General features: G+C 38.7%; 1 pseudogene; it reads left to right on the top strand.

The window, feature by feature from the left end:
* Rtraf-ps1 (RNA transcription, translation and transport factor, pseudogene 1) overlaps positions 1–26,672 on the top strand; it is a 156,250-nt pseudogene extending 129,578 nt beyond the window's left edge.
* Positions 26,673–27,650: the final 978 nt, after the last annotated feature.

Below are 27,650 nucleotides of genomic sequence, written 5' to 3'. Positions count from 1 at the left end.
AGGCAGAGAGGATAAGGACAGTTTTCAGGTCTGACATGTTGAGGGAGAATTAAGGGAGATTGGGAAGCAATGGAGGAAGGGTACAGAAGTTTAGTCATGCAAAATGAAGATCTATGCATATATGCATGTGGTGACTGCAGTTCATAACATGTTCTGTGCTTAGAACATGCTAAATAACTAGATCTTATGTGTTCTTAATACAAGGACTCATAGTAAAAAGCTATTTCGGTAAGTTGATATACATAGTCAGTAAATTGATCATCAGGATCATTTTCTACCATATGTTTACCAGACCATACATGTTTACCAGAAACATCATGTTACATACTTTAAGTGAACGTATCACTTATTATGACTTAAGGGATTAGGTTGGAAGGAAAAGTTAGACACTCAAATATCCATAAGTAAATATGTGGTCATTACAATATGTACCAGTAAAAGTAGTATATATGTATTCTATTGTTCTATAATGGTATCAACTTAGTTTTCAATGTACCTGAAATCACTTTAGTATTTTATACTAAATATTTTACCAAAAGTATCATAGAAGTATCAGGTATAAAATATCTCTGTAGAAGTTGTTAGGTGGAAAAATCCTCTCCAAAAGGTACAGAGTTTTCTCAGTGAGAGGAATGGTTGCTTATGAGAGCTAAAGGATAAGATGTTGTTGCTAATCCCCCCACCAGTTAGGTCCACCTGGGGCACAGGCAGTCAAGTTGAATTCCATGTGGCCCCTGACCTCTGACATATGGCCCATAGCTTACCCTGCCATCCCAGAAGACTTTTGGGATCCCAGGAGCATCCAGCTTAGACAATACCACCCAATCTTCTACCTTCTTGGTCCACTTGGGGAACAGACAGCAGACATGAGTAGTTTTCTTTTCCCAGAGATTGATTGTCAGGCTCTTCCTGCCTCCCCAACTGGCATAAGGGACATCAAGCCTACAGCAGGGACAACCAGATGGCTAAAGGACAGTTTAAGAAGACAATTCCCAGAGCAATATGCCACAACCAGAGTCTAGCCATCCTGCTACAGCAAGCTCTGGATATCCTAACACAGCCAAATCACAAGAAAATTGTTCAAATCCAATCTTATAAAGATGATAGAGGCCTTCAAACAGGAAATGAACAAGTATCTTAAAGAAACACAGGGAAATACAATCGAAAAGGTGAAGGAAATGAATAAAACTGTACAGAAAACAGAAAATGAAAATAGAAGCACAAAAGAAAACATACACTGAGGAAATCCTGGAGATAGGAAACCTAGGGAAGAGAATGGGAGCAAGAGATGCATCATCACCAATGGAATCCGAGAGACTGAAGAAAGGTGTTCCTATATGCATAGAAGAAGCTTACAGAGTACCAAACAGATTTGACCGGAAAGGAAAATCCTCCTGCCACAAAATAATCAGAACATAAAATATACAGAACAAAGATAGAATATGAAAAGCTTCAGGGGAAAAAACAAAGCAACATGTAAAAGCAGTCATATCAGAATTATATCTGACTTCTCAACATAGATTCTAAAAGCCAGGAAAGCCTGGACAAATATCTTGAAGACTCAAAGAGACCATATAAATCAGCTCAGGCTACTATACCCAGCAAAACTTTCAATCATGATATATGGAGAGAAAAAGACATCCCATAACCAAGCTAAATTTAAATAATATATATCCACAAATCCAGCCCTACATAAGATTCTAGAAGGAAAACTGCAACCCAAAGAGGCTGACTACACCCAAGAAAACAGGAATAAATAAACTCACACTACCAAGCCAAAGGAAGGGAAACACACACACACACACACACACACACACACACACACACACACACTAAAGCATCAAAATAACAATAAATAACAATTGCTGGTTATTAATAACTCTCAACATCAATAACCTTAATTCCTCAACTAAAAGAAGACACAGGCTAGAGAATGGATTCAAGAATGAGATTCTTCATTTTGCTGCTTACAAGAAACATCTCAGCAACAAGAATAGATGTTATCTCAGATCAAAGAGCTGGGAACAAGTTTTTTTTTTGAGCAGACTGACCCAAGAAGCAAGCAGGAATAGCCATTATAATATCTAATAAAATAAGCTTTCAAACAAAAGGAATCAAAAGAGATGGGGAAAGAAAAATATTCATTAAAGGAAAAATTCACCAAAAGGACATCTCAATTCTGAACATCTGTTTTATAAAAGCAAGGGCACCCACATTCATAAAGGAAGCATCATTAAAGCTTAACTTACAGATGAAATGCCACACATTAATAATGAGAAACTTCATCAAGACAGAAACTAAACAGAGAAATAATGAAGCTAACAGAGGTTATGAATCAAATAGACCTAACTAATATCTATAGAAACTTTCACCAGAACACCTTTTTCTCTGCTCCTCCCAGAACCTCTGCACCTCTTCAAAATTGACTATTTTGTCAATCAGAAAGCAAGTCTCAACACATAATAACATTGAAATATCTCCTTATATTTTTTCAAATCGCCATGGATTAAAACTGAAATTTAACTTTAGCAGAAACAACAGAAAATCTACAAACTCATGGAAATTGAGCAACAATCTGGAGAATGACCTCTGTGTCAAGGAAGAAAGAAAGAAAACAATTGAAGATGCCCTAGAATTCAAAGAAAATAAAGGGACAACATACTCAAACTTATGGGTTACAATAAAAGTAGTGCTAAGAGAAAAGTTCATAGCTCTAAGTGGCTCCTTAGAGAAACTGGAGAGATCTCACACTATTGACTTAAAAGCACATATGCAAATTCTAGAACAAAAAGAAGCAAAGACACCCAAGAGGAGTACAGAGCAGGAAATAAAACCATAACTGAAATAAGTCTATTAGAAACAAAGAGAACAATACAAAGAATTAATAAAACCAACAGCTGGTTCTTTGAGAAAAATTAATAAAATATACAAACTTTTAGCCAAACTAATTAAAAGATAAACATGGTATCCAAATCAACAAAATAAGAAATGAAAATGAGGATATTACAATGGACCTGAGAAAATTCAAAGGCTCATCTGGTCTTATTTGAAAATCCCGTAGTCCACAAAATTGGAAGATCTAAGTCAAATGGATGATTTTTTCATGATAGATATATCAAAGTTAAATCAAGATTAGGTACACTATGTAAACAGTTCTATAACCCCCAACAAATACAAACTCATTAAAATTTCCCAACCAAAAAAGCCCAATGCCGGATGGTTGTAGCACAGAATTATATAAGACTTTCAAAGAAGAGATAATACCAATACTCCTTAAACTATTCCACAAAATAGAAACAAAAGGAACACTGCCAAACTCATTCTGTGAGGCTACAGTCACCCTGATACCTAAACCACACAGAGACTTGACAAAGGAAGAGAATTTCAGACCAGTATCTCTTATGATCATTGATGTGAAACTGAATTCAAAAATACAACAAAACCATTATCCACAATGATCACATAGGCTTCATGCCAGGGATGCAGGCGGAGGTGTGTGTGCTCAGTATACAAATAACTAGCAAGATAACCCATCATATAAATGAACTGAAACAAAATACCACATAATCATCCTGTTAGATACAGAAAAGCTTTTAACAAAATCCAACACCCCTTCATGTTAACAGTCTTGTAGATGTCAGGGATACAAGGCCCATATCTAAACATACTAAAAGCAACATAGAACAAACCAATAGTTATTATCAAATTAAGTAGAGAGAAATTTAAAGAGATTCTACTAAAATCAGGAGTAACACAAGGCTTCCCACTCTCTTCATATCTATTCAACACAGTTCTTGAAGGTCTAGCTAGAGCAATAAGAAAACTAAAAGAGCCCAAGAGGATACACATTCAAAATGAAGATCTCAAATTATCACTATTTGCAAATGATATGATAGTATACTTAAGGGACCCCAAACATTCCACCAGAGCACTCCTATAGCTGATAAACACCTTAAACAAAGTGGTAAAGTGGCTGGATACAAAATTAACTAAAAAACAATAGTAGCTCTCTTTCATAAAAAACAATACACTGTCTGAGAAGGAAGTAAGGGAAACAACACATAACCATAAATAATAGTAAATTATCTTGGAATTCTAACTAAGTGAAATAACTGTATGACAAGAATTTCAAGTCTCTGAAGAAAGAAACTGAGTATGAAACCAGAAGATGAAAAGATCTCCCATGCTCATGGAGGAAAAATGGCCATCTTACTGAATGAAAGCAATCTATGGATTCAATGCAATTCCCATACAAATTCTAACACAATTCTTTATAGACCTTAAAAGAGCAATTCTCAACTTCATATAGAAAAACAAGAACAACAACAACCACAACAACAACAACAAAAACAAGATAGCTAAAACAACCCTGTACAATAAAAGAACTACTGTAGGAATTGCCATCCCTGACTTTAAAGTATACTACAGAGTAATAGTGATAAAAACTGGATTGTCCTGACCTGCAAAAGGACAGTTTGATCAATGGAATGCATCAAAGACCCTGAAATAAACCCAAATACCTGCAACACTTACTTTTTGACAAAACAAAACAAAAACAAACAAAGGTGGGGGAGTATTTTTTTTTCAATTTTATGCATCTTTTATTTAAATTATGAGTTTCACTCACTTTGATCATCTTTATTAACAGAAATCATTTCCCCTCATTGTTACAGGTCAAAAGGACACAGGGAGGTGGCAGTTAAATACTAGCTTTTTAAGTTTGCTGCTGTTAGACATTAAGAGTATTTTCAATAAATGGTGCTGGTCAAACTCGATGCCTGCGTGTAGAAGAATGCAGTTAGAGCCATATCGTCCCGCTCAAAACTCAAGTCTAGGGATCAAAGACCTCAATATAAAAACACACACATTAAACATGGCAGAAGAGAAAGTGGGAAACTGCATTGAGCACATTGCACAGGAGACAAATTCCGAAGGCACTAAGATCAACAATTAATAAATGGGACCTTGTGAAACAGAGAAGATTCCGCAAGGCTAAGAATACTATCATAAGGAGAAAATGGCAGCCTACAGAATGCAAAAAGATCTTCACCAACTCTATATCTGAAAGAGTACTGATATCCAAAATATATAAATGACTCAACAAGTTAGACATAAACAAACCAAATAAAGCAACTTTCAAAATGAGGTACAGAGCTAAACAGAATTCTCAACAGAGAAATCTCTAATGGCCAAGAAGCACTTAAAGAAATGTTCAACATCATCAGTCATCAGGGAAATGCAAATCAAAACAACTCTGAAATTCCATTCAACTCCAGAATGGCTAAGATCAAAATTTCAAGTGATAATACATGCTGGTGAGGATGTGAAGCAAGGGGATCACTCCTCTATTGCTGATGGGAATGCAAATTAGTACAACTTCGGCAATCAATTTGGTGGTTTGTCGGATAGGTGGAAACAGTTCTACCTTAAGACTCAGCTATTCCACTGTAAGTAAGGTAACCCTGACCCAGAAAAACTCACATGGTATGTGCTCATAAGTAAACATTAGCCACAAAGTACAGGGTAACTATGCTTCAATCTCTAGACCCAAAGAAACAAATTATTAATGAGGGTCCAATTGGGGAAGTGTGAATCTCACTCAGAATGGAAAATAAAATAGACATTGGATGTGGAGGGATGGAGGGAATTGTGTGACAGAGGGGTTGAGGAGGGGACCAATGATAAAGATCAGGTGTTAAGAGAGGAGGGGAAGGAAAGGGCTGAAAGAGATGAGGAAAAACAAGAGGGGCCATCTCTGGGACTAGCAGGGGACCTGGGAAGGGGAAGCTCCTGGGAGTCTATGAGGGTGTCCCAAGCTGAGATGCCTAGCACCAGGGGATATGGAGACTGAAATGGACACCTCCTGTAGCCAGTAGTGACTTCCATTAAAGAGAGGAGGGGATCTACTCACTCATAAAACCTTTGACCCAAAATGCACCCTGTATACAGCATGTGTAGGATAAAGTTGGAGCAGAGATTGAGGGGCAGTCAACCAGGGACTGGCCAAACTTGAGACCCATCCGATGAGAGAGCCAACCTCTGACACTGTTAATGATACTCTGCTATTCTTGGGGACAGGAGCCTAGCATACCTGTCTCCCAAGAAGCTTCATCCAGCAGATGGAAGCAGGCACAGAGACCACCGTTAAACATCAGGGAGAGTTGTGTAGAAGAGTTGGGGATAGGATTGAATAAGCCACAGGGGCCAATGACACCACACGAAGACCTCCAGAATCAAACAACCTGGGCTAATGGGGACTCACAGAGACAGAACCAACAAAGAGCATGTAAGTGCTAGACCTTGGTTCCCTATGCACTTGTAGCAGATGTCCACTTGATATTCATGTGGGTTCCCTAACAATTAGAGCAGGGGTTGTCTCTGACTCCTGACTCCATTGCCTGCCATTGGATCCTCTTCCCCTAGCTGGACTGACTGGTCAGGCCTCAGTGTGAGAGGATCTGCTTAGTCTTCCTGAGACTCGATGTCCATGTGTAGGGTGGTACCCAAGAGGAGCTTCCCCTTATCTGGGGAAAGGGGGAGGGATTTGGGCAGAGAGGAGGAAGGGGGTTGTGCAACTGGGATTAAAGTGAATAAATAAATAAAAATTAAAGGATGCTATTGCTATTGATTGGAAGATACAGAAAGAGCAATCTGGGTAAAACTTGAAAGATTCTTCCCTGCTGACTAGCTTTCAAAGTTCTAGCAACTGATATAAAACCTTCTAGGAGAGAAAAGCCATTAAAGGTCTTACCCAACTGTGAATCTGATGAATCATAAAACCAACCTGTTGGGCAAGATGTACCTACCCACTTGTGCAACAGTGGAAGTGCTACTATAGGGTAGCCAACCACTCTATAGTTGGATTTGAAGCCTGATCCATGGGAGATAATCTATGCTTGAACTGCAAATATAGTCAATAAGTGGTACCTAAAGAGTACATAGACCAGAATTAAAAATTTGATGCTGTTGTTTAAGTAATTGAATATGGTATAAAACTGCCTGTAAAGTATGTATGTTTGACTAATTGACAAAGCTACCCTCAGCCTCAATCTTAGGAGCATCTCTTTGCAACGAAAGACAGTGAATACAGAGCCTTAAGGCTGTCCATGATGCTGACAGTAAGTGATGTATGATGGTTCCGTGGGAAACAATACATTCAGACCACCTTTGGCAAGTATCAAAGAACATTTCAAAAGATGGAATAAGTATAAGATCTGAAGACGTGAGAAAGGGCCATGAAATGCCATTCACTAGACATGACCTGGGGATTGTCATCATGAAATCATAATAGCTCAGGCTATTGGCACTGTGCCTGCACAAAACTGACCCTGTTGATAAGCAGACATGTATGGCGTGAGTCTCTTGGGACCCTTCCCATTCCTGTTGTTCTATTTGCTATTGAGAGAGTTGGAAAGGGATGTGTTGGTGTCATCAGTTTTGTTCTCACTGCTAAGCGCATTAGACTTAAGTAGATAGGCCCCAAGTGATGATCTTGCAGACAACCTAGGTTGAATTCAATGGTCACAAAGCAAAGTAAGTAGGAATATGAGAGGTATTTATAAGAAGTATTGGAGAGGTAGACAGTGATAGGAGAGAGATACGAGAGTAAGAGAGAGATAATATAGTAATTAGTATGAACTATATGTGATTAATAAATAACTATATTTATTATTAAATAAATTAAACTAAAAAAATAAAAATATTTGTATTTGAAATTTCATACTATGAAAGTGTAACTGGCATACACTTTGCTTCTTTTTTGATAATGAAATTTATCCATTGATATATCATTTTTTACCTAGGTTGCTTAGAAACTCAGATCCAAATATGAAGTTAATTCACAGATTCATATGAAAGCTTTAATTATTATGTTCAATTAGTTCATTTTTGTTTGATAACATATTCATAATTTCCATCTAATAAACAATTCATACAAATAACCCCTTTTCTAAGCTATTTAATAGTTGGATAATTAGTTTGGAAGGTAAGTAAAATTTTTATAGAGATTATTAATAAGTCAAATTCCACAGGAATTATTAACATCTGCTTACTAATCTAACCTTGTTTAATTAACGTCTGTTTTCCACAACAGTTTTTTTCATGTTAACCTTCTTGCTGAAGACAATTTAACCATTGAAAGTATATGTTCAAGGCTAAGGTATGTGGATATGAATTTGAGGCCAGCATTGGCTGGACATCAAGACTGAGTTTCAGAAATAAATCAAATATTTGGAGGTATTTAAAATGGAATGATGCACGCATAATTCGAGATCCCCAAGTCTCAAGCAATAAAAGCACAACAAATCCTGAGCTCCAACCTTACGCTGGCATTCTTCATGGAAGGACGTTCCGGCTCGCACACTGGAGACACTACATGTGCCAAGCAGAAAGCAGCATTTCTCCAAGTGGAGCCCTACAAATAACATTCTATTGAAATGTGAGTTTAAAGTTAATGTGAGAAATACAAGCAAAAATTTATGTGAAATAGAAGGTCAGAGACTGAAGATACAACTGAAAAGCTAAGCGTCCATAAAGTCCTGTGGTCACAGAGAATGGAGCTCAACCCCTCCTAATCCTAAAGAAGCCTTCTTTAATTCTCTGATTTTCACAAAGACCCTCAACGATCAAGGCCTTGTACTAAGAGCAAGACCTCCAGGATAGAGACAAGGAAAGGGACTTCACTTGACCAAGTCTCAAAACAGCCCTTCACAGGGTTAAAGTGATGCCTCAACAGAGGATGATGGTAGCGTCATTTTACAAGCTCATTTTTTTTCAATCAAAAATAACTAAGATAAAAATTTAAAAAGACAATACATGGCAAAAGAAAGGGTGGAAGGAAATGTGTATGTGTGTAGATGAAAACAGACTTACAGGTACCCCAAATGGTAGAATTATCGGATATTAAAATTTTAATAAGGCTTATTGTTTTGAAAATATAAAGGGAAGAATAAACAATTTCAGTAGAGATGTAGAAAACTTAATGCTAGCTAGTAAGAAACATCCCAACTGAAGAAGCAAAAAACTGTAATGAAAAAAGAATTAAAAGAATGTGGGACACAATAAAAAAATTACTACCTGGCATAGGTATGGTTTGAGGAAAGAAGGAGAAAAATGCGATGCAAAGAAATATCTGAAGACATTCTGGCCAAATATTTCCCCAAACTGCTGAAAGACAATAAGTGGTAGGTTTAATAGTGCTGTAAACCTCTAGCAAACTCAATAAAAGAAATATCTGATGACCAACCATCAAAGCAAGTTCATGCAACAAAAGATTATTTCAATGGTAGGAAATCTTAACTTGCAACCCTTGAGAGAGAATGGATACTTCCTGGCCAATAATCACTTGCAGCAATACCAAAGCAAATTCTCATAAGATACCAAATCTTGTCTGCTGAGAACCTGAATTGGGCTTAACTGGACTACCAAATCCAGTAGAATAGATCCATCTAGCGTAGTTTATGGTCCACGTCATAAAATTAATAGGAATTTGGAAGAACCAGCCTCGGAAACGGTTTAAGTTACCTGAATGTTTTGGATTGAGAGCCCAAAACAAAAACACAGAACTTCTTGCATCTAGGAGATGAAACTTGGAGCCCTCAGTTTGGTTCTTGCAGAGCTCCAAGTAAAAACAAAACCCCTTTGATCTGGACATAGTGAGGCATGCTTTTAATTACAGTGCTTGGGAGACAGAGGCAAGTGGATCTCTGTGAGATGAGACCAGCCTGCTCTACACAATGAGTGTTAGAACAGCCATCACCACATTGTGAGATGCTGTCTCAAAAAACAAAACTCACTCACTCACTCACTCACTCACTCACTCACTCACTCACTAACTAACTTCACTCTTATAAAGCTTTCCCAAGGTATTCATGCAAAACTGATAAGGGACTGTTCTGGGTGTCACAAGCCTGACCATAGCGGAGTAGAAAATAAGGATAAAACAGGTTAAGCAAAGTCCACACTTACCTGAAAGTCCATCCAGTTCTCAGATCCTTGTTTGTTTTGGCTGCATTTTTTAAAGAGTTATTGATTATTATTTATGTACATTGGCTTTTTGTCTGCATAAATGTCTATGGCCTATGTGCAGGCATGGAGAACAGCATATACTTTGGAACTGGAGTCATAGACAGTTATTAGCTGTCATGTGGGTGCTGGAGTCAAACCCAGGCCCTGTGGAGTAGAAGGCAGTGCTTTTAGCTGCTGGGCTGTTTCTCTGGCCCCAATTCTCAGAATTTGCTGCCATCCAATTTTTTTTGAAATTTGCTTCAGCATTGTCTGCTGCCTCCCACATCAGTTTCTCCTATCTTTCTTTACTTTAGTCTTTGAATGTAGACCACACCTTTCCTCTGTTCTGTTGTTATGCTTTCTGTTCTTGGATCTACCTGCACGTTTCTTCTCTTTGATTAGTTTCTTGTTATTGCCAACCATTTAACAATCCTAATAACACACTGGCATCTAAGTGAGCATGGGCAGCTTAACAATACCTTTGAGCTTCATTGTCTGTAGATTTTCTCTATGGCTTTACCATGACATTGGCCTTGAGCCTACACCCTGATTTCTTAAAAACCTCTCTATTCTCAACAGTTATCCTACTGTAGAAACCAAAGGATCTGTAGAAATACACAGATCACTACACTTTGTTTTCAGAGGGAGGAACATATAAAGTTGAAAGAAGACCAACCACAGTCATAATGGTGCCTTTCAGGAAGTCAGACAGGCAGGTTCCCCCTTAGAAGATACCTTGAGGTGAAACAGATTAAGGAATTGATTAAGAAATAACCTCTAGCCAATTCAACAATGCTAATTCAAATTTTAGTTTCTGATTTGTTCAAGAAAGTTTTCTAGTCTAAGGACAAAGTACTAAATCCAATATCTATTTCTTTAGCAACTTCTTAACTATATGGTTTGAAGGTTTTTCATTTCCCTAATACTGTAAACTCTCTCTCTCTCTCTCTCTCTCTCTCTCTCTCTCTCTCTCTCTCTCTGTGTGTGTGTGTGTGTGTGTGTGTGTGTGTATGTGTGTGTGTGTGTGTGGTGTGTGCGTGTGTGTGTGTGTGTGTGTGTGTGTGTGTGTGTGTGTGTGTGTGTACTTACCATAGGAGGAAATCTGGTGTCCTACTCTTATCACTTTGCCTTATTCCCTTGAGAAAGTTTCTCTCACTGAACCAGGCCAATTGGTTAATTATACCCAAGGTCTTCCTGGCTTCTCCCTGATACTCCTCAGAGCTGGACTTACTGGAGTGTTGCCTTTTATATGGGTGATATGGGTTAGGACCTTATAAGTTGATAGTAAGTGCTTCTAGACACTCTGCAGCTCTACTTCAAATACACTCCCACAATTCTCTGAGACTTTTCTTTTGTTACAACCTTTTCCCTACTTCATAATGAATACTCAGCTCTTCACAAAAACATAACTGAACAGGTTGGAGAACTGCAATCAGGTTAGGTGTGGTTGAAAGATACTGTTTGATAATTGAACCTATCACTTGATAAGAAAAAAAAGAAAAAGCTTCTGGAGCTCTGACTGCAAAGAGACAGCATGGAGATCTAGTAGGCAGCTGAATGCTAAATCTACTTAGTCCCTGCAATTCATGTCTCTCTATACTCTGCCCTACTCTCCTAGATGGTCTGATTGTTAGCTCTAGGACTGTTAAAGCTTCCAACACATGTTAATGGACTTTTGAATGAATTAGCTTTTAGGGACTTCCTAAAGGTAGATTCAATAAGATGCAAAATGTTATCTGTAGAATCTGCTACTTTTGGGACCACCACAAATAACATTTTTTTTAGTTCAATACACATACAAATTTGAATGTACATAAAGAATCAAATATGCCATCTGATACAGCTGTCTTTGCTATACCAGAAGTCTAATTGATGGTCCAATCAATATAACATGTGCTGGAATTTAGGATATCTTGCATCTGTCGCCTTGTGAATAGATATTTTAATTAAAATCTTATGCTTGGGGTTGGGGATTTAGCTCAGTGGTAGAGCACTTGCCTGGCAAGCGCAAGGCCCTAGGTTCGGTCCCCAGCTCCAAAAAAAAAAAAGAAAAAAAGAAAAAAAGCTTATGCTTCATTTTCTACCTAGAGACCCACTGTTTTAATTTTTGTTACTGTGTTTGATGCTATAAGCCTTCCTGTGGTCCAAATTGACTGTCTGCTTTTAAAGATTTTGTCATTATTCTTGAACAATAATCTTATGAATAGTTAGAATGTGTAGCTTATAGAAAGTCCAAGAATTTGGAAGGTAGGAAAAAGGAACCCTTGTATTTAGAATGTATTTCCTTATTCGACTAATGGTAAAAGCCAGATACACTTATCCATTCTTGAGAATATCCAGATGTGGCTTCCCAAAAGGCAAGGACCCACATGTTAGAATGGCATGGCCCAAACTGCTTGTCTTCCTCCAGTCTCCTGCAATGGGACTACAGTAAATCACCGTTTCCATAAACAGGCACATTTGAAATTTACAGACTTCTTTAGAAACCATGAAGAAATATCAAAGCTAAAAGACATAACGAAAGATCTGGAATGTATCATGAATAGAGGGTTAGAGTTTAAGGTTAATTACCTAGCTTTAGAATGTTGCTAGAGCAACTTGTTTAGTTGAGTTAATTCTGCTTTTCCTGTTGTAGACTGTGTTCAAATTCTTATAGTGCATGTTCAGAAATGAAAGGGTCATACTGCTCAAAATCATTTCTTTGACTTCTTCGTCAGTGGCATATTGTAAATGATTGGCAGGCACACTGTAAGGAAGCTCGCAAAACTTGAAATTGCCCTGAGTGTCTCTTCAATAGTCTTATCATGATAAGATTCAATCTACCACAGAAGTCACTGTGTGTGGGATAGTAAAGAGGAGCTCATGTGACACGTTGTTGAGCTGGTTCCAGTTATAGCTCTCTTGGCACCCAAGAGGGGATTTCAGATGACACCTGGAAGCAGGGCACATGAGGAAGTGAACTTCAGTATCTACAGGTATAGCTGTTTATCCCTGCAACCATGGCAAAGTCATGTGAAGGCACACACACACACTTGTGCCTCTGTTTCAGTTAGGCTTTCCCTCATAAAATTAATGTATTTAACCATCATGCAGGAATCTGAATTAAAGTTGCATCCCAAAGAAAACTACAAATGACTTTACACTCTACATCTGCCAGATGAATGCCTTTAGAGACAAAGAACTCTTCCAGACCAGGAACAGGGAGGAATATTACATCTCACAAAAATTTGATTTTCTTTTTTCTTTTAACAGTGGGGGCGGATCATTACCAACCCCGTTTTCCTAGCCTGGGACTTGAACAAAAATTATCACTATAACAAAGGCCAGGCCCAGATCCTCTTTGCCCTAGGAAAGGATTGGCTCTATAGATAAAAGTGCATGTGCACTAGTTTTTGTCTCTTGGCTTTCTATAAATTGGAAGATGGTGGTAGGCAAAGCATGGCATTCAGAACTGTTCCCATGACTTGGCCAAACTCTAAAGAAACCTGTTTTCTTTTGCCAATTTATGCTACTTAATTTCTATTTAGAAAAAAACCCAAAACCTTAAGATGGTGGGATTCTGGATCTAAATCCATAGTGATACCTTCAATCTACCAACTGTTTCACCTCAGAGTGAACTAAGAAACTCTTAGAATCTCTTTTGTCCACTGAAAACACAGGACACAAAACTCCCCAGAATTGGAAAGATGCTTGAGGCGATGGTACAGTACATAACAGAACTAGCTTTAAAATGATAGAGACAACACGTAGTTGCACAGGAAGTTGCGTGTGACCACTGCACATGAAAAGGTGGCTGACACATATGCAACTGTGGAAGAAGAAAATGTCTAATGGATGAAAGAAGCTCAGATACTCCAGGTCTGAAACAGGGATCCCTGTTTCCCAACTGTTTCCTGGGTCTCTTTAGATGGACCGTTGAAGAGAGCATTCCCAGGCCAAAAGAGGCGGGAGGTGCTCAGAGCAAGCCTGCCATGAAATCCCTCAGATCTTTTTTTATGGGTGGGAGTTGTGAAATGCTTTTTGCATCTATAATTAGGGAATGGAGTAGAGCAGATGGCGATCGTGCAGTTATAATTAAAGTATAATGCACAGTAAAATCACCTTGTGCAGCCAATGATGCATCCAAGCCAGAAATATTAACTCTCTTTGAAAGTGCTTTAAGCTGTTTCTTTGGGCTGCAGGGAAAAGCTATTGCATCATGACACTGATCTCACATACTCTTTTTCATACCAGTTCTCTCTGCAAACTTTGGACTGTCCTATATTAAAGTAAATAACTCGTGGAGTTTCTTTAATAAGGAGCAGCATTGTTAAAACAGAGGCACGTGCTCTCTTTAAAGAGCACAGAGCTGGTGTCCTGCATTACTTATCCCCCTGGGTTATCAATTCAAGTACAACTTGTCAGCTGCACTAGCAAACTAGATCAAAGGATAGATAGCAAATGCAAAAAATCCATGGACCAATTGTTAAGCTGAAAACCAGTTATGGATTGTCATACACATACTTACTGGCTTCTATAATGGCAACTGTCCATTTTTTCTTTTTGCTAATTAAATAATAAAGCAGTGGGACCAGCATGAGGCTCTGAGAGGATGGCTATGTCTTATGCCAGCCAGCTCCTTTTCTGTGCCTGTCTTTCTCAACCTTTTGGCTAAGATCAAGTGTGAGGAGACAAAGGAGAACAACAGGCTAATCTAGGCCTTTCTATGTCCTTGTTGCTAATGCTCTTGCCTGCTCGTCTTCTTCCTCCTCCTCTCTGTCTTCCTTCTTCAACGCCTTCCACTCCTCTCTCTCCTCCTTCGAGGTTTGTATTTGACTTGTTTCCATAACTATAATTCTTATAATGATCATAAGGAGCATGGGATTTCTTCCTTTTAAGCCTCTGCTCTAATTTGCTTGTCAAAGGAGGAGAGAAATGGATGGCTCACATGGGTTCTGCTTTCCTTCTACAGAACCCGCTGGACTCTCCACAAGTGCACCAGGTGCTTTTATTGTCTTGGAATTTTATTGTCGTGGACGCTGTCACAGGTCCAAAGAATCACAGTTCTCCAGTCATAGACCTTATTTTTCTAATTCATCATATTACATGTATCTATCCCTCACCCCTTTAGTACATAAAACTCACTTTGTCCCTGAAAGAAAAAAAAATGCACACTGGCACTTGAAATCCCAGTACACTCTGGAAATGAAGTATTTTCTTTCATATTCTTTATTAGGAAAAAGAAAACACAAGTAAAAGTTGTTTTTCTTGCAATGATCAGCTCCCAATGCTAGCATTCTTCTAACATCTATTGACGCCTCATTCAAAAAGGCTGGCAGCTGAATAATAGGGTAGCAGAACACTAGAAAGAAACAAGGCCATTTTCCTCCAAGAAAGAATTTCTAGTTAAGCTGGGTGATGTCACACAGTTCAGGGGCAGAGATCTCTACTCCCCTGGGCTGTCCTTGGATGTCAATTTACCTCCCTGAGTTTCTACTTCTTCATCTGTGAAATGATGAGTAAAAACTAAGGCCTAGATGTCAAGGTGGGGAAAGGAATTAGAACTAAGAACATAATGTTTAAAATAGAGGCCTTTGCTAAGTTCAATCTTCTCTTTAGCTCTGTTGATCTAATTGCTGTCTGTTCATTCTACTAGTCCCTCATTTTTCTTCCCTCCCTTCTCCGTCTAAATCTTTACATACCCAACACATCTGAATGTCTCGTTGGAACAAATTATAAAATAAAATGAGGTCCTGATATTTCCCACACAAGTTCTGATGAATAAGGGAGAAACTTGTGGCTCTTTAAACTTCGTTTAGATACTTAACTGAAGATGATCTCTGGAGACAATGCAAACAAGGTCTTGACATTCACATCTCAAGCTGCAAGTGCTAAGGGCCAGGATTTGACTCCAAAAACATAACAATAGGTTCAGACTGTTTGAGCTGATTGAGTGGGGTGTGGTGAAATTAAGTTTGGGAAATAACAATATGTAACTATGTTGCCCAATTTGGGGGGTGGTGAGAAAATGTCCTACCACCATTATAGTGTTTAAAACTGCAAAATATTCAGATGAGTTTTATGAGATTCTTTCCCTGAAAGTAAATAACTCAAGGTTTTACACACCATTACCTAAGACTCAAGAGAAGTAAATCCTGAGCCGCTTGAGAAGGAACTGGATAGCCCTTTCTTATCTGTACATCTCCTTGGGGGTCTCATTTCCTTTTCGCTTAGTCATGAGATGACCAGATACAGAGGAAGGCTTTTCCCAGAGAGTTTCCCTAGTTATCTTAAGTTCTCCCTTCAGCGTGATACATGTATTTTGAACTGTGAACCTAAACCCTTTCTGTTGTTGTCAAAGTAATACAGAAACAGGAGGAATAATTCATATGTCATTCTGAAAAAAAATACAAGGTTGACATCATTGGGCATGGTATTCTCAATTGCCTTTGATAAATTGCAAACAGGCTGTATCATTTCTGGATATTTTTCTTGAATATCTAAATATCTGATATCTGGAGTGTAAGAGTCTGAGATGCTAATTCACCTCACAACCAATAAAGGGACCTAGGACCTGATTGTGACACCCTGCCTTCTTAGACTAAAGCAGAAAGAAGGGCATTAGCCACTGTAAGACCTAGTGACATCCATAGTCTGCAGTACACTTCATGTTCTTTTTAAAACTTCATATCAAATGTGAAAGTCTTGTGGTGTTCTCTATTCTCAGAAGAGTAAGACAGGAGGATCATAAGCTGCCGTCCATTGAGACACTGTACTACCAATCAGAGAGCCACAGTGACTAACACACTAACACAAAGCCAAAACAAATGACAACAGTCATTCAAGACACAAAGAAAATGCTCTCTCAAATTTACCATGGGAAATGGATCAGTAGGATTCAGGACCTTTTCCTAAATCAAAACCGTTTGAAAGATTTCTGGAAGCTTATTTTTGAGAGGTTAGCAAAACACAAAATGTGTATTTGTAAGACAGTATCCATTGTAACTTCTCTATTGCTACAAATAATAAATTCTCCAACTATGGGAATTTAAAAATGAAGTTTACTCCAGTAAAATGACTAAGCAGGACTTTCAAAAAATAGGCATGAAGTATTCAAAAGTAATAATCTGTTGCTAGGATACAGAGCTATTTTGTATACTTTGAACCACAAAGTTCAAAAGTAGCAAGATATATCTATAAATATAATATACATACAAATATATATATATATACAAGTATGTATATATGTATATTTGAGATAATTCATATGTCCTTTGACAAAATTCAGAAGGAAATGCTATTGGATTCTCAACATCTACTTCAGTAGCACAGTGGTTTCCATCTTGGATATATGGTTCCCAGGGCAAACACAAAGTATATTTGATGCCACAGAGAGTCTCACAAAATTCATAAAATGTTTGGTGGTGGAACTTATTCGATGGCTTGAAAATAGAACTCAGAGCTTCATCTGTTTTCAAAGAAAAGGTAATACATTTGGTGCTTCGATCAAAAGAGGATCTCGACTTATTCAATACATAAAATTCATAGATTATGATATCAAAGGCAATCACTTGACCTATTAATGAAAACCACTTATCAAGGTGATCAGATCTTAGTTACTGATTACAGAGTTTATGATGTTCTGTTTCTGTGTGGCGGCCCATATATATGTCCCTTAGATATGCGTCATGGGGATTCTTTTATGCGCCTCTTGGCAATCTTGAGGCTGGACTTGATAGAATGGCCTCAGGCTAGTGGTTCCTGCGGCTCCTGAGTACTGGCTGGAGTCTTCAGGCAGTGCCTGCCTGCCCCAAGGCCACTGCCACTTGAGTAACAGAAAGGAGTTTTCTGTGTGGAATCATGAAGATATAATAAACTGGAGTTTCTAAGCCCAGAATATCTCCTTCAATCAGAAACAGAACAGAACATTGCCATTAAATCACAATGAATCAAAGTTTTACCAAGCATAATGACCTAAAATTTATATACATCTATAGTTTGGCTGTTCAGTGAATTCATTTGCTCCCTATTTCCAAAGAAATTTAACACAACAGTAGCTTAACTACATTATCAATCACTGCCATAAATTATTGTCCCTGAGGTCTTTTTAATATTCTGTATTCAGACTTTAAGCTATGGTCTAACCAAATGTGTTTGCCAAACCACAAGCCTTCATCAACCTTTCAGAATTGTCCCTAAGCATATTAGAACACCTTTACCTAGAAACAAAGTTGTAGCACATCTACAAGAAAATAAAAAAGGACAACTGCTACTGGAGGAGTCTTTATGACTTTCTTCTGAGAGCCATTCTTCTGCTAACCCTCATGCTTAAGCCTACATTAAGATACTTTTAATAAAATCTTCAACTTGAGCCAAAATGTGTTTTAAAGATGTCCCAAATTTTCTGCCTCTTGGTCTGTTGAATAGTCTTCCTTCTGAGGTTTGAACCATTAGTACAAATTTATTCATGCATTTCTTTGTATTTGCTGGAAAGCAAGCGCTCGGTGGTTAAACTATTCCCTTAACCGAGGAGGTATTCATTTGAGAAACTATAGTTCAGGGAACAAGTGTGGTGGCTCCACGTAACTACTGCTTTTTCCTTTGCTCCTTTTCTGTATTATCTAGTTGAGATCCTGCTAGGATGGTTGATACCTCAGATTTATTATCTTTTCTGATTTAAAAACTGGGAAAAAAATCTCTGACAAAAGCACTAGTTGTAAAAGAGAAGTCACGTTGTTCTGTTTCCATTATTGCTTTAAAACTCCCTTTGGGTGTCTTTCTGTACATAAATGGCAAATACCTTTCGTGTAGCATGAGGAAAATAGCGACTCAAGTGTTCATAATTAAATGCTTTTCTCTTTTTGGAAAATGGTAATATTTAATATCTTGGCAGCTTAGTAAAGCACAAGAAAAATTCAAGGTATAATGTCACCAGTAGGATAAGCATCCTTTGTGTAGCTAATTCTTCCAAATTGAAAAAAAATCCCCTTCCTTCTCCATGCAACAGAAAAGACAGGCCACAGAAAGGCTCAGGAGTAAGTAAAACTAATGATGTTTAGAAATAATGAAACTTACAAGAAGTATGAAGCTCCTGAAACTTACATGATTTACATGGTTGCTCTTCAAGGCCATATAAATAGTAACAAAGTATGGATGGAAAGAGACTCTGCTTAGCCAAGCTGCCTCCATGCAGGTTGCCTATGCACTGTGTATACATGATGTTGGACGCCCCCCATGCACCCACTCAGCTCGCATGAGCGATCATCCAAGTAGAGTGACTTTCTCTATCCCAGCTGCTGCCGAGACCTTCAGACTCCTTTCAGTAACCCCAATAAACTCACTGATTCAGTCAGCCAGAGTTGGACAACTTCATTTCTTTGTTCTGCCATAGGTGTCCTATCTGGGATGAGTAGATGTTTGCTCATGCCTCCCAAAGTAAGGTCACTAAATCGTGTGTCAATGCCACCCACTGATGGCTTTTAACCATCTGTGTTCCTTTGGCATATATTATCCTGTGCTAATAGTACATGGGCAAGTCTACCGATCAAGGGCAACTGAGGACTTCCTTCTCTTTTGTCCTTTGTTTCACCTAGTGTAGGAAACCCAATGCATAGGTTACGTGTGAATGTAGAAGTCTAATCTCCCCTGCTTGCTTTCATCTCTGACCTTACTCCAGTCTCAGGTTAGAAACAAATAGCAGTTAATAGAACTTGACTTTCAAAACATGTGATGGGGGGGTGCGATAGTAGTCATGTCAGCAGAGGCATAGGCTAGAAATGTTACTCCAGTACTGATCTTGATGAACTAGAAGCATTCTAAATCACATGTGTTTGGGAAAGGGTAGGTCACACAGTGTCAGACAGTGAAATGCCAGCTGCAAGAGAAAGGATGTGTCATCCACCTCCTCAGATACTACCTACACGGGGACAGACAATGTAACCCATTGACAAAGCAGGTGAGGTCTTGTAGGACTTGAATTGTTGCCCAAATGCTATCACAGATGCTATCCTACCTCATCCTCCTACCCCTGTTCCTGATGTATAAGCAAGCCAAAATCTTTATTAAAAAATACGTAAATTGGATCCTGTCACACATCTGCTTAGAGCATTCCAAACTGTTTCCATTGGTCTTTGACTAAGCTCTCAGCCTGGTGTATTCTGTCTCCTGAAGAAGTTCTTCCTCTGGTGCCATCTTCCTTCAGTCACCTTGGCCCATGTGAACTCTGCTTTCAACTCATTAACCCAGCCCTGCCCTATCTGATTCCATTCTCCCATCATGCTCTTTCTCCTACTCTTCAGATGAATCCCTCTTTCTCATTGTCAAGATCACCTTTGGAGAAAGGCTGGAATGGTGGCTCAGTGGTTCAGAGTTCTTCCAGAGGTTGTGGGTTCAGTTCCCAGCACCGACATGGAAGCTTACAAGTGCCCGTAACTATAGGTCCAGGGAAGCTGATGTCCTTTTCTGGCCTGTCTGGGTACCAGGCATGCATGTGGTACACAGACAAAACTCTAATATACATAAAATAAAAATGAAAATAAAGTTATAAAAAGCTTTTCCTAGCTATTTGACAAGAAATTCTCATATTTCCTCCCTTCCCTCTCATTTCACATAATTTCTGTCTCACTCCAGGTTCTGAAAATATCATGCTGACATAATTTTATGTATTTACTTTGTCACTGACACTAAAACCTCCACATTGAATTTCTGTGTTTTTATATCTAGTTTCTGGATCCAGCCACCCTGCTTCCTGTCTTAGCCACTGACAGCATATTCATGCCATTGGTCACTGTTAGGACTATGTTGATTTTATTACTTTGGGAGATATTTTTCTTCCTCACAAAGTACATGACCGGATTCACTATTTATAGTTTCTAGAAGATGTTTTTTCTGTTGTATTGATCCACCCTGAGAAGTCCCAAACTCCTGCTGGACATTTGACACCTCCATACACATGCTAAGGCAGTCCAGGCACAGACAAGTCTAACCTTCCAAGAGATAACCACCAGCTCCTGATAGCCGCAGTGGTCTGTGCCTGCAGCCGAGTCTGGTGTTCTAGGAGCTGGAGTGAGAGTCTCAGACCAGCTTTTTGTCATTCTAGTGAACTAATGTGATATGGTTCATATCATATATGGATATGACAGTAAACTAGTCAGCATCAATCAAGGTCCCTCTGGTCTGGGATGGCTCTAGATGAAATAATGTCAGTTTATAATTCTTATGAATACTTACAACAGCGGTGCTACCTCAACCTCCTTACCTCAGCTAAGGTTATTTCTGATGCCTCTTTACCTCTGGATAATACAATTTTTAGGGTTTTTTTGTTTTTGTTTTGTTTTTTGCTTGTTTGGTTTTTGAAACAATCTTGTTTATCTCAGACTCACTGTTTAGCCGAGAGTGATCTTGAGCATATGGTTCTCCTGCCTCTACTTCCCAAGTACTAGGATGATAGGCATGTGACACCACATCTCATTTATGGGATGTACAAGATCAATCCCCAAGATTCATATATGCTATGTAAGTACTTTCCACCCTAAACTACATCCTGTGCCCATAATTTGAGCTTTGATTGCTATCCTGTCTTATAATTTAGATTATGATACCGAGTCACAGAGCAGCAGGACAAAGAAAACAATTATTCCATTGAACTCTTCCCAAAATAACTTAGTACAAACACAAGTAACCCCCTTGTAACATTGTCCTACTGAGATACTCCATGGGAGTTACATGGTTATATCCTTACTCACTGTAACAAGTAAAACTCTCAGAGAGTATAAATCAGTGGCAGGGCACTTGCCTATCATATACAAAGCCATGAATTCAATCCCCAGTACTGATAAGTAGATAAATATTAAAAAGATAAATCCAGGAATGCCCAAACTGCCATACACGTAGTTGGTCATCTTTGGTAGAAGCGTATAGAAGAGCTTTCTCCATCTACTTCATTTGAATTTGGGTAGACAGTGGAATAGGATTCCTGGTGAACTTGATTGCATAGCGGACACATGGGTGACTGCCCAAGCACCTGGCTCTGGTCCTGACAGGCTCAGTCAATCTGGGTATACTATTTGTCTTTTGGTTGACTGACACTGTAGCATCATTATTGTTCAGAAGAACTAAAGTAACTTCTGGTGATGTGCATTTCCACACATTTACTGCTTCACAATCAACTTTTCAGTGTCACCACAAACAGCTTAAACAGAAGACTACATTTTTTGGTATATATTGCTTGGTGTGCCAAGGTCTATATCTTGACTATGCCAATGGGTTTCCTTTGGCTCCATGCTGTTTCTTTTGCCACACTGCACCTGAATCAAACTCTCACTTCACATTTGATCCAGAATGCAATAAATAGCAATTGGTTATGCCATCTCCAGAGGTCAGATGCTAGGCTCTATTTCCTTAATACTGCTAATGCAGGATTCAAGGGTCCCTTTTCCTCCTCCTTCAGGAGGCATATTCTACAAAGTCCTATAGCACGAATTTCTAAAGGTTTTATTAAAGTTCCAGGTTCTGAATCTTCTTAAGGAGTTATCTTCTTTTCAGTGGTTCTCAACCCCTTTGGGGATTTAATTACCCTTTCACAGGAGTCTCCTAAGACCATTGGAAAACACAAATACATCATGATTTATAACAGTATCAAAATTACAGCTTTGAAGTAGTAACAAAAATAATTTTATGGTTAAGGTCAGCACATCATGAAGACTGTATTAAAGGGTCAGAGCATCAGGAAGTTTGAAAACCACAACTCTGTCCTTTGAAGAAAATAGACCTATAGATGTCTTATTGAAACTTCAGGCATAAAAAAACATCTATTTTTCATTATGAGTGATCAGCATGCTGTTGGTGTGAAGTAACATCAGTACATATGGTGTGCCATCCTGTGGGTTGAATGAGCAACTCAGATATTTTGAATGTGTAATATAACAAAGAAGAGAGGAGTTCACATAACCCTCAGGTAAAACTATAAATAAGTTCTGTTACACAATCCCACATGAGTGTGAATTAGTTATGATCTTCCTTTATTGTAAGATTAAACAAAATTGCATTCCTCAAGTCAATGGCTACATAAATTTGAAAACTTGTCAGTCTTCTCTGTCAAATTAGAGAACAACAACAACAACAACAAAAAACAAAAAACAGACCAAACAAAACAAAACAACAAAACTATTCCTCACAGAAGTTTTACTCAGCTTTGGTATTATTGAACTGCCGAGGTGGAAATATAAAACCCTATATACGATCCATCTGATGTATTTGGGGGTCAACAGAGGCATAACAAGGATGCTTTCTGTGCATCTTTTCTACCTTCCTCAGCTATTGTTATGGAAGAGCTAATATCTACCATCACTAGAATATGGTATTGCTTTTCAACTCTAGAGGATTACAAGTGGGGACAAATAAAGAGGTTTCTGCATGGTCTCTTCCTATCTGAAAGCTCTTACTTTAAAAACCAAGATTGTAGTGTGGCATTAACACTGCTAATTTTACTATTCTAACAGGATACTTGGAAACCAGAAAATGACCACTGGGTGGGTCTCTAGATATAGTGAACTAGTTAGACTTTAATCAACATTCTTTTTATTGTGTAGCCACATCGTCTTCGACTCCCAAGGAAGCCCTTTCTTGCCTTAGACCCTCTGTATTCGATGTCATACTTCAAGTAAATGCTATAAACAAGTATAATGACATAATTTGCATTTACAGAAAATGTAAAGCACCTCGTTTACGGATTTCATTTTAAATATTTCAAGACATTGAATATGGAGCCATTTATGTATTAAAAATAGTTTTTAAGAATAGATCCCAGTGCATATCTCTGAGTATCCTTACATATAGATTTCTTTAGAGAAGTCTTGATCAATCATTATGGCATACATTTGTAGAGCACAAATGTATGCCCTACTGAAACCCTCCAACTTAAGCAAGCTATAAGCTTACTTAAAGCATTATGAGGGAGTTTTGGGAAAATATTTTTGTAATATAGTTTTACTGTTCCTGGTGTGAACTTTGTGGTTGAGATCATTGTTTTGCAATGTCAAGTAAAAAATGCCTGCTACACATTTATTACACATTTATTTTCCTTTTTCTAGAGATCAAGAGAATACTTTTTTTTTTAGATTGTGGGTCTAAAAGAATGGGCTTAGGCCAAGAATTGAAGCAAGAAATTGTGTGTTTATTTTTATTCTACATCTCACGGCCTCACATAGTCCACTTTCTTCTATCTGGCATTACATGTTAAGATGGAGTCTTTACTGATAATCATTTATGATATCTTTAAGAATGACGTGTCTTGGCTGGACATGTCTACAACCCCTTGTGGGTCAAACCCATTGGCTGCATCTCTCACCTTTCTTGCTTGTCACTATTATAATTATAGCTTTCTGCTCTCTGGCAGCTAAAGACTATCATTTAATCCTTACCGTTTGAGAGTAGAAATGTGCAACTCCTATGGATAGATAGGAAGAAGCCCCACTTTGATCATGTCTCATATCATTGGGCCTGACCTAAAGGAAAGAGGTAATACTGAAGGTCTTAGTGATACTGCGACTCTACCTTCTGTATTCCTGATGGCTTTGATGGCCCACCCTTCTGACATCCTCCCTACTCCCGTTGGATCTCTTGGCTTCACAGATCAATTTTGGAATGTTCAGTTCACCTCGTTTCTTTATTGCTCTTTTTCTATCTTCTATCAAAACTCACGAAATTCATCTTTACTCAAAATTGGTTACCATCTCCTTTAGACTTCTTTGAGCAAGGTATCTGGACAGTTGACTTGACCTGTCCATGACTGTCCTTACCAGGGTCTTGGAGCCCATGAGAAAATGTACTCAAGTCAGTGAGGTGTATATACTCCTTATTTTCCAGTCCCTTCTGTGAAGTAACCTCAGGATGCAACTTTTGTGATTTTCATATCTTCAATTGGTACATGCTACTAAATACTGCCAACTCCTTAGGTTACTTTGATTCCCTTTATTCTGACTAAATCTCTCTCTCTCTCTATCTCTCTCTCTCTGTCTGTCTCTCTCTCTGTCTCTGTCTCTCTCTCACTCTCTCTGTCTGTCTCTCTGTCTGTCTCTCTCTATCTCTCTGTCTCTGTCTCTATCTCTGTCTCTCTGTCTCTCTCTTTCTGTCTGTCTGTCTCTGTCTGTCTGTCTTTCTCTCTGTCTCTCTCTGTGTCTCTCTCTCTCACACACACACAAACACACACACACACACACACACACACACACAGAGAGAGAGAGAGAGAGAGAGAGAGAGAGAGAGACTCGTTCACTCTTTGTTCTTTTGTAATTTAACTTTAGGTAGGAGGCTAGGACCCAATGGAGGAAACAAAGACACTCGTGGTGTGGATATCCACTGCAGTATTCAGAGATACTTCTGCAGTACCCTTCAGCCTGAGGAAGTCTTAGTTACCACAAGGGCAGAGTGATCCTCTAACAATCTCTGAGAGTTAGGAGATTCTATTCTAAACAAACAAGTACCATTGGAGTCTACTCAACTCTCCCTTTATTTCAGAGTAACAGGTGTGCTCTGCACTGAGCTCACACGTCTCTGTGACTTTAAACACTAGGTACTCAGCCTGCAGCTTCATTTTGTTTGGTTTTGTGAAGAGGCTCTTGACTCTTCGTAAGTGACGAAGAGACCATTTGTCCACTATACTCCAACTTTTAATTGCATACTAGACATATAGGAATACTTGGTCTCTCTCTCTCTCTCTCTCTCTCTCTCTCTCTCTCTCTCTCTCTCTCTCTCTCTCCCCCCTACACCTTCGTAATAACCCCACAACCCTATTGTTTTACCTGTGTCTGAACTTAGACCTTATGAGAGTCTACCTCTTCAATAGATGTCTTCCAAGTCAATACCAGTAAAATACACAGCAATTATGCTCTCCACTTCAACTAGATCTAGGTTCTATCTATATTCTATATACCTCAATAAACAGTCTACATTTTTTGGAGACAGGGTCTTACCTTGGTGATTTATAATTTACTATGTAGAGATCCAGGATGCTAGCATGATTGGAGGTTGGTGGTGGGTGGTCTGTCTTTGAACGCAAGGTCATGGCGTTAGAATACCACAACCCCTTGGCTGACTTCAATTGCAAAGACGATTGCTTAGCTTGAAGATCAGAATATTAGACACTACAAAACCGAAGAAAGGTTAACTTGAGAAGCAACCACAGCAGTGACTGGCCCATGGTCTTCTAATCTCAGACATGTTGATTGTCTTTTCAAGATTCAGAATGAGCAAGAAGCAGTTGCCTGGCTTCTTGTTTTAGCTGCTGGACTTGAATATGGAGCTTATGCTGAAAACCACAAGGAGTTAGTACCTGATAACAGGAGAAATACTGAAAATGCAGCTGAAAGAGCAGAGCCAGTGATCAACCAGGACGTAAATGATGCAGATATTAAGGCTGAGGTAATGACTCTGGCTAACTTCTTTTAGATTTGGTGTCGTAATGATTGCTTGTTAATGCTTAAGGCAATTCACAAATTGGTTCAAGATGTAGTTTCTAAGGCAAATTGAACAAGAGAGGGCTTGCCTCTTGCTTTAGACAATGATATTCTTCCTTTGGCATGGGGAATGTGATTCTTAATGAAGCTGTTCAGATTCTGTAGTTCTTGCATATAGAAGAGCTCAGGGAGCTACAAACAAAACATAATAAAGCCATAAGAGTCATCAGATAATTGTAGTTGATCCAAAGGCCACAGAGTGGAGGAAGTTGGAAGACAAATACTTCAGGGTTTCAGCTTCTTACCTGGTTAGGATGGTGCATCCCATCCCGGCGTGTGTTTGGAAATCAAATATCACATTATAAGAAAGGAATATGAGGAAATGTTCTAGAGATTTGCCACCACTGCTTTTCCCCCTTTAATAAAATGTGTGGAAAGTAGAAAGCAGACAGCAAAAGCCAAACCAAACAAAAACAATAAAACAAAACAAAACAAAAAAACAGGAAGAAACTTGGCAGTTATTCCTGTAAACAAGACCCAACCTGGGGTCATTGCATGGGATCCCTGTAAGGATGCCCTGAGAATCATTTCCACCCCACAGAAGTGGTTTATCAGTCCACCCACCTCCGCGTCTTTGAACAGTGTGCACAGCCCAATTTCAAAATAAGCAGAGTTAACATTCTTGACTCTCAGCCCAAATGTGGGTGCTCACTATGAGCTCATGCCTTCATTTGGAGGCTGGTATTTGTGGGGCTTAGGGTATTGTAGGATCTGTGGATCAGAAAAAGACATGTGCTAGATCCATTTATTAGGGCCCTAAGATGTGAAATGTATATGGAAGCATTTGGAACCTTGCCAGGGGCATGGCAGTGTAGTGGTGATGTTAGGGAAACAGCTGTACTTGAGTTCAGATTCCAGCTCCATTGCTATCTGGGGGGAACAGAATAATTAATGCACACTCCCCAGCCTTTCCATCCCACTTTTCAAGTGGTGACAGTATCCCCAGGGGTTCTTAGCATTCCCTTTAGTAGGCAATGAACATACAGTATTTAGTAAATGACACTGTTTTTGTTTACCTTTATTTTGCAAATATAAAAGAACTGTATACTATCAGGACTACCATGGCCATTTAATTAATATTATTTTCCTGAGTAAATGGTCTTAAGTCTGGGTTTATTATAGGTCAGGATTACTGATGGTTATTAGAGGATA

This window comes from Rattus norvegicus, chromosome 11 (genome assembly GCF_036323735.1).
Source record: "Rattus norvegicus strain BN/NHsdMcwi chromosome 11, GRCr8, whole genome shotgun sequence".
In the NCBI taxonomy this organism is placed as follows: Eukaryota; Metazoa; Chordata; class Mammalia; order Rodentia; family Muridae; genus Rattus; species Rattus norvegicus.
The sequence above is the reverse complement of the archived record's forward strand: the minus strand, read 5'-3'. Positions and strand labels throughout refer to the sequence as shown.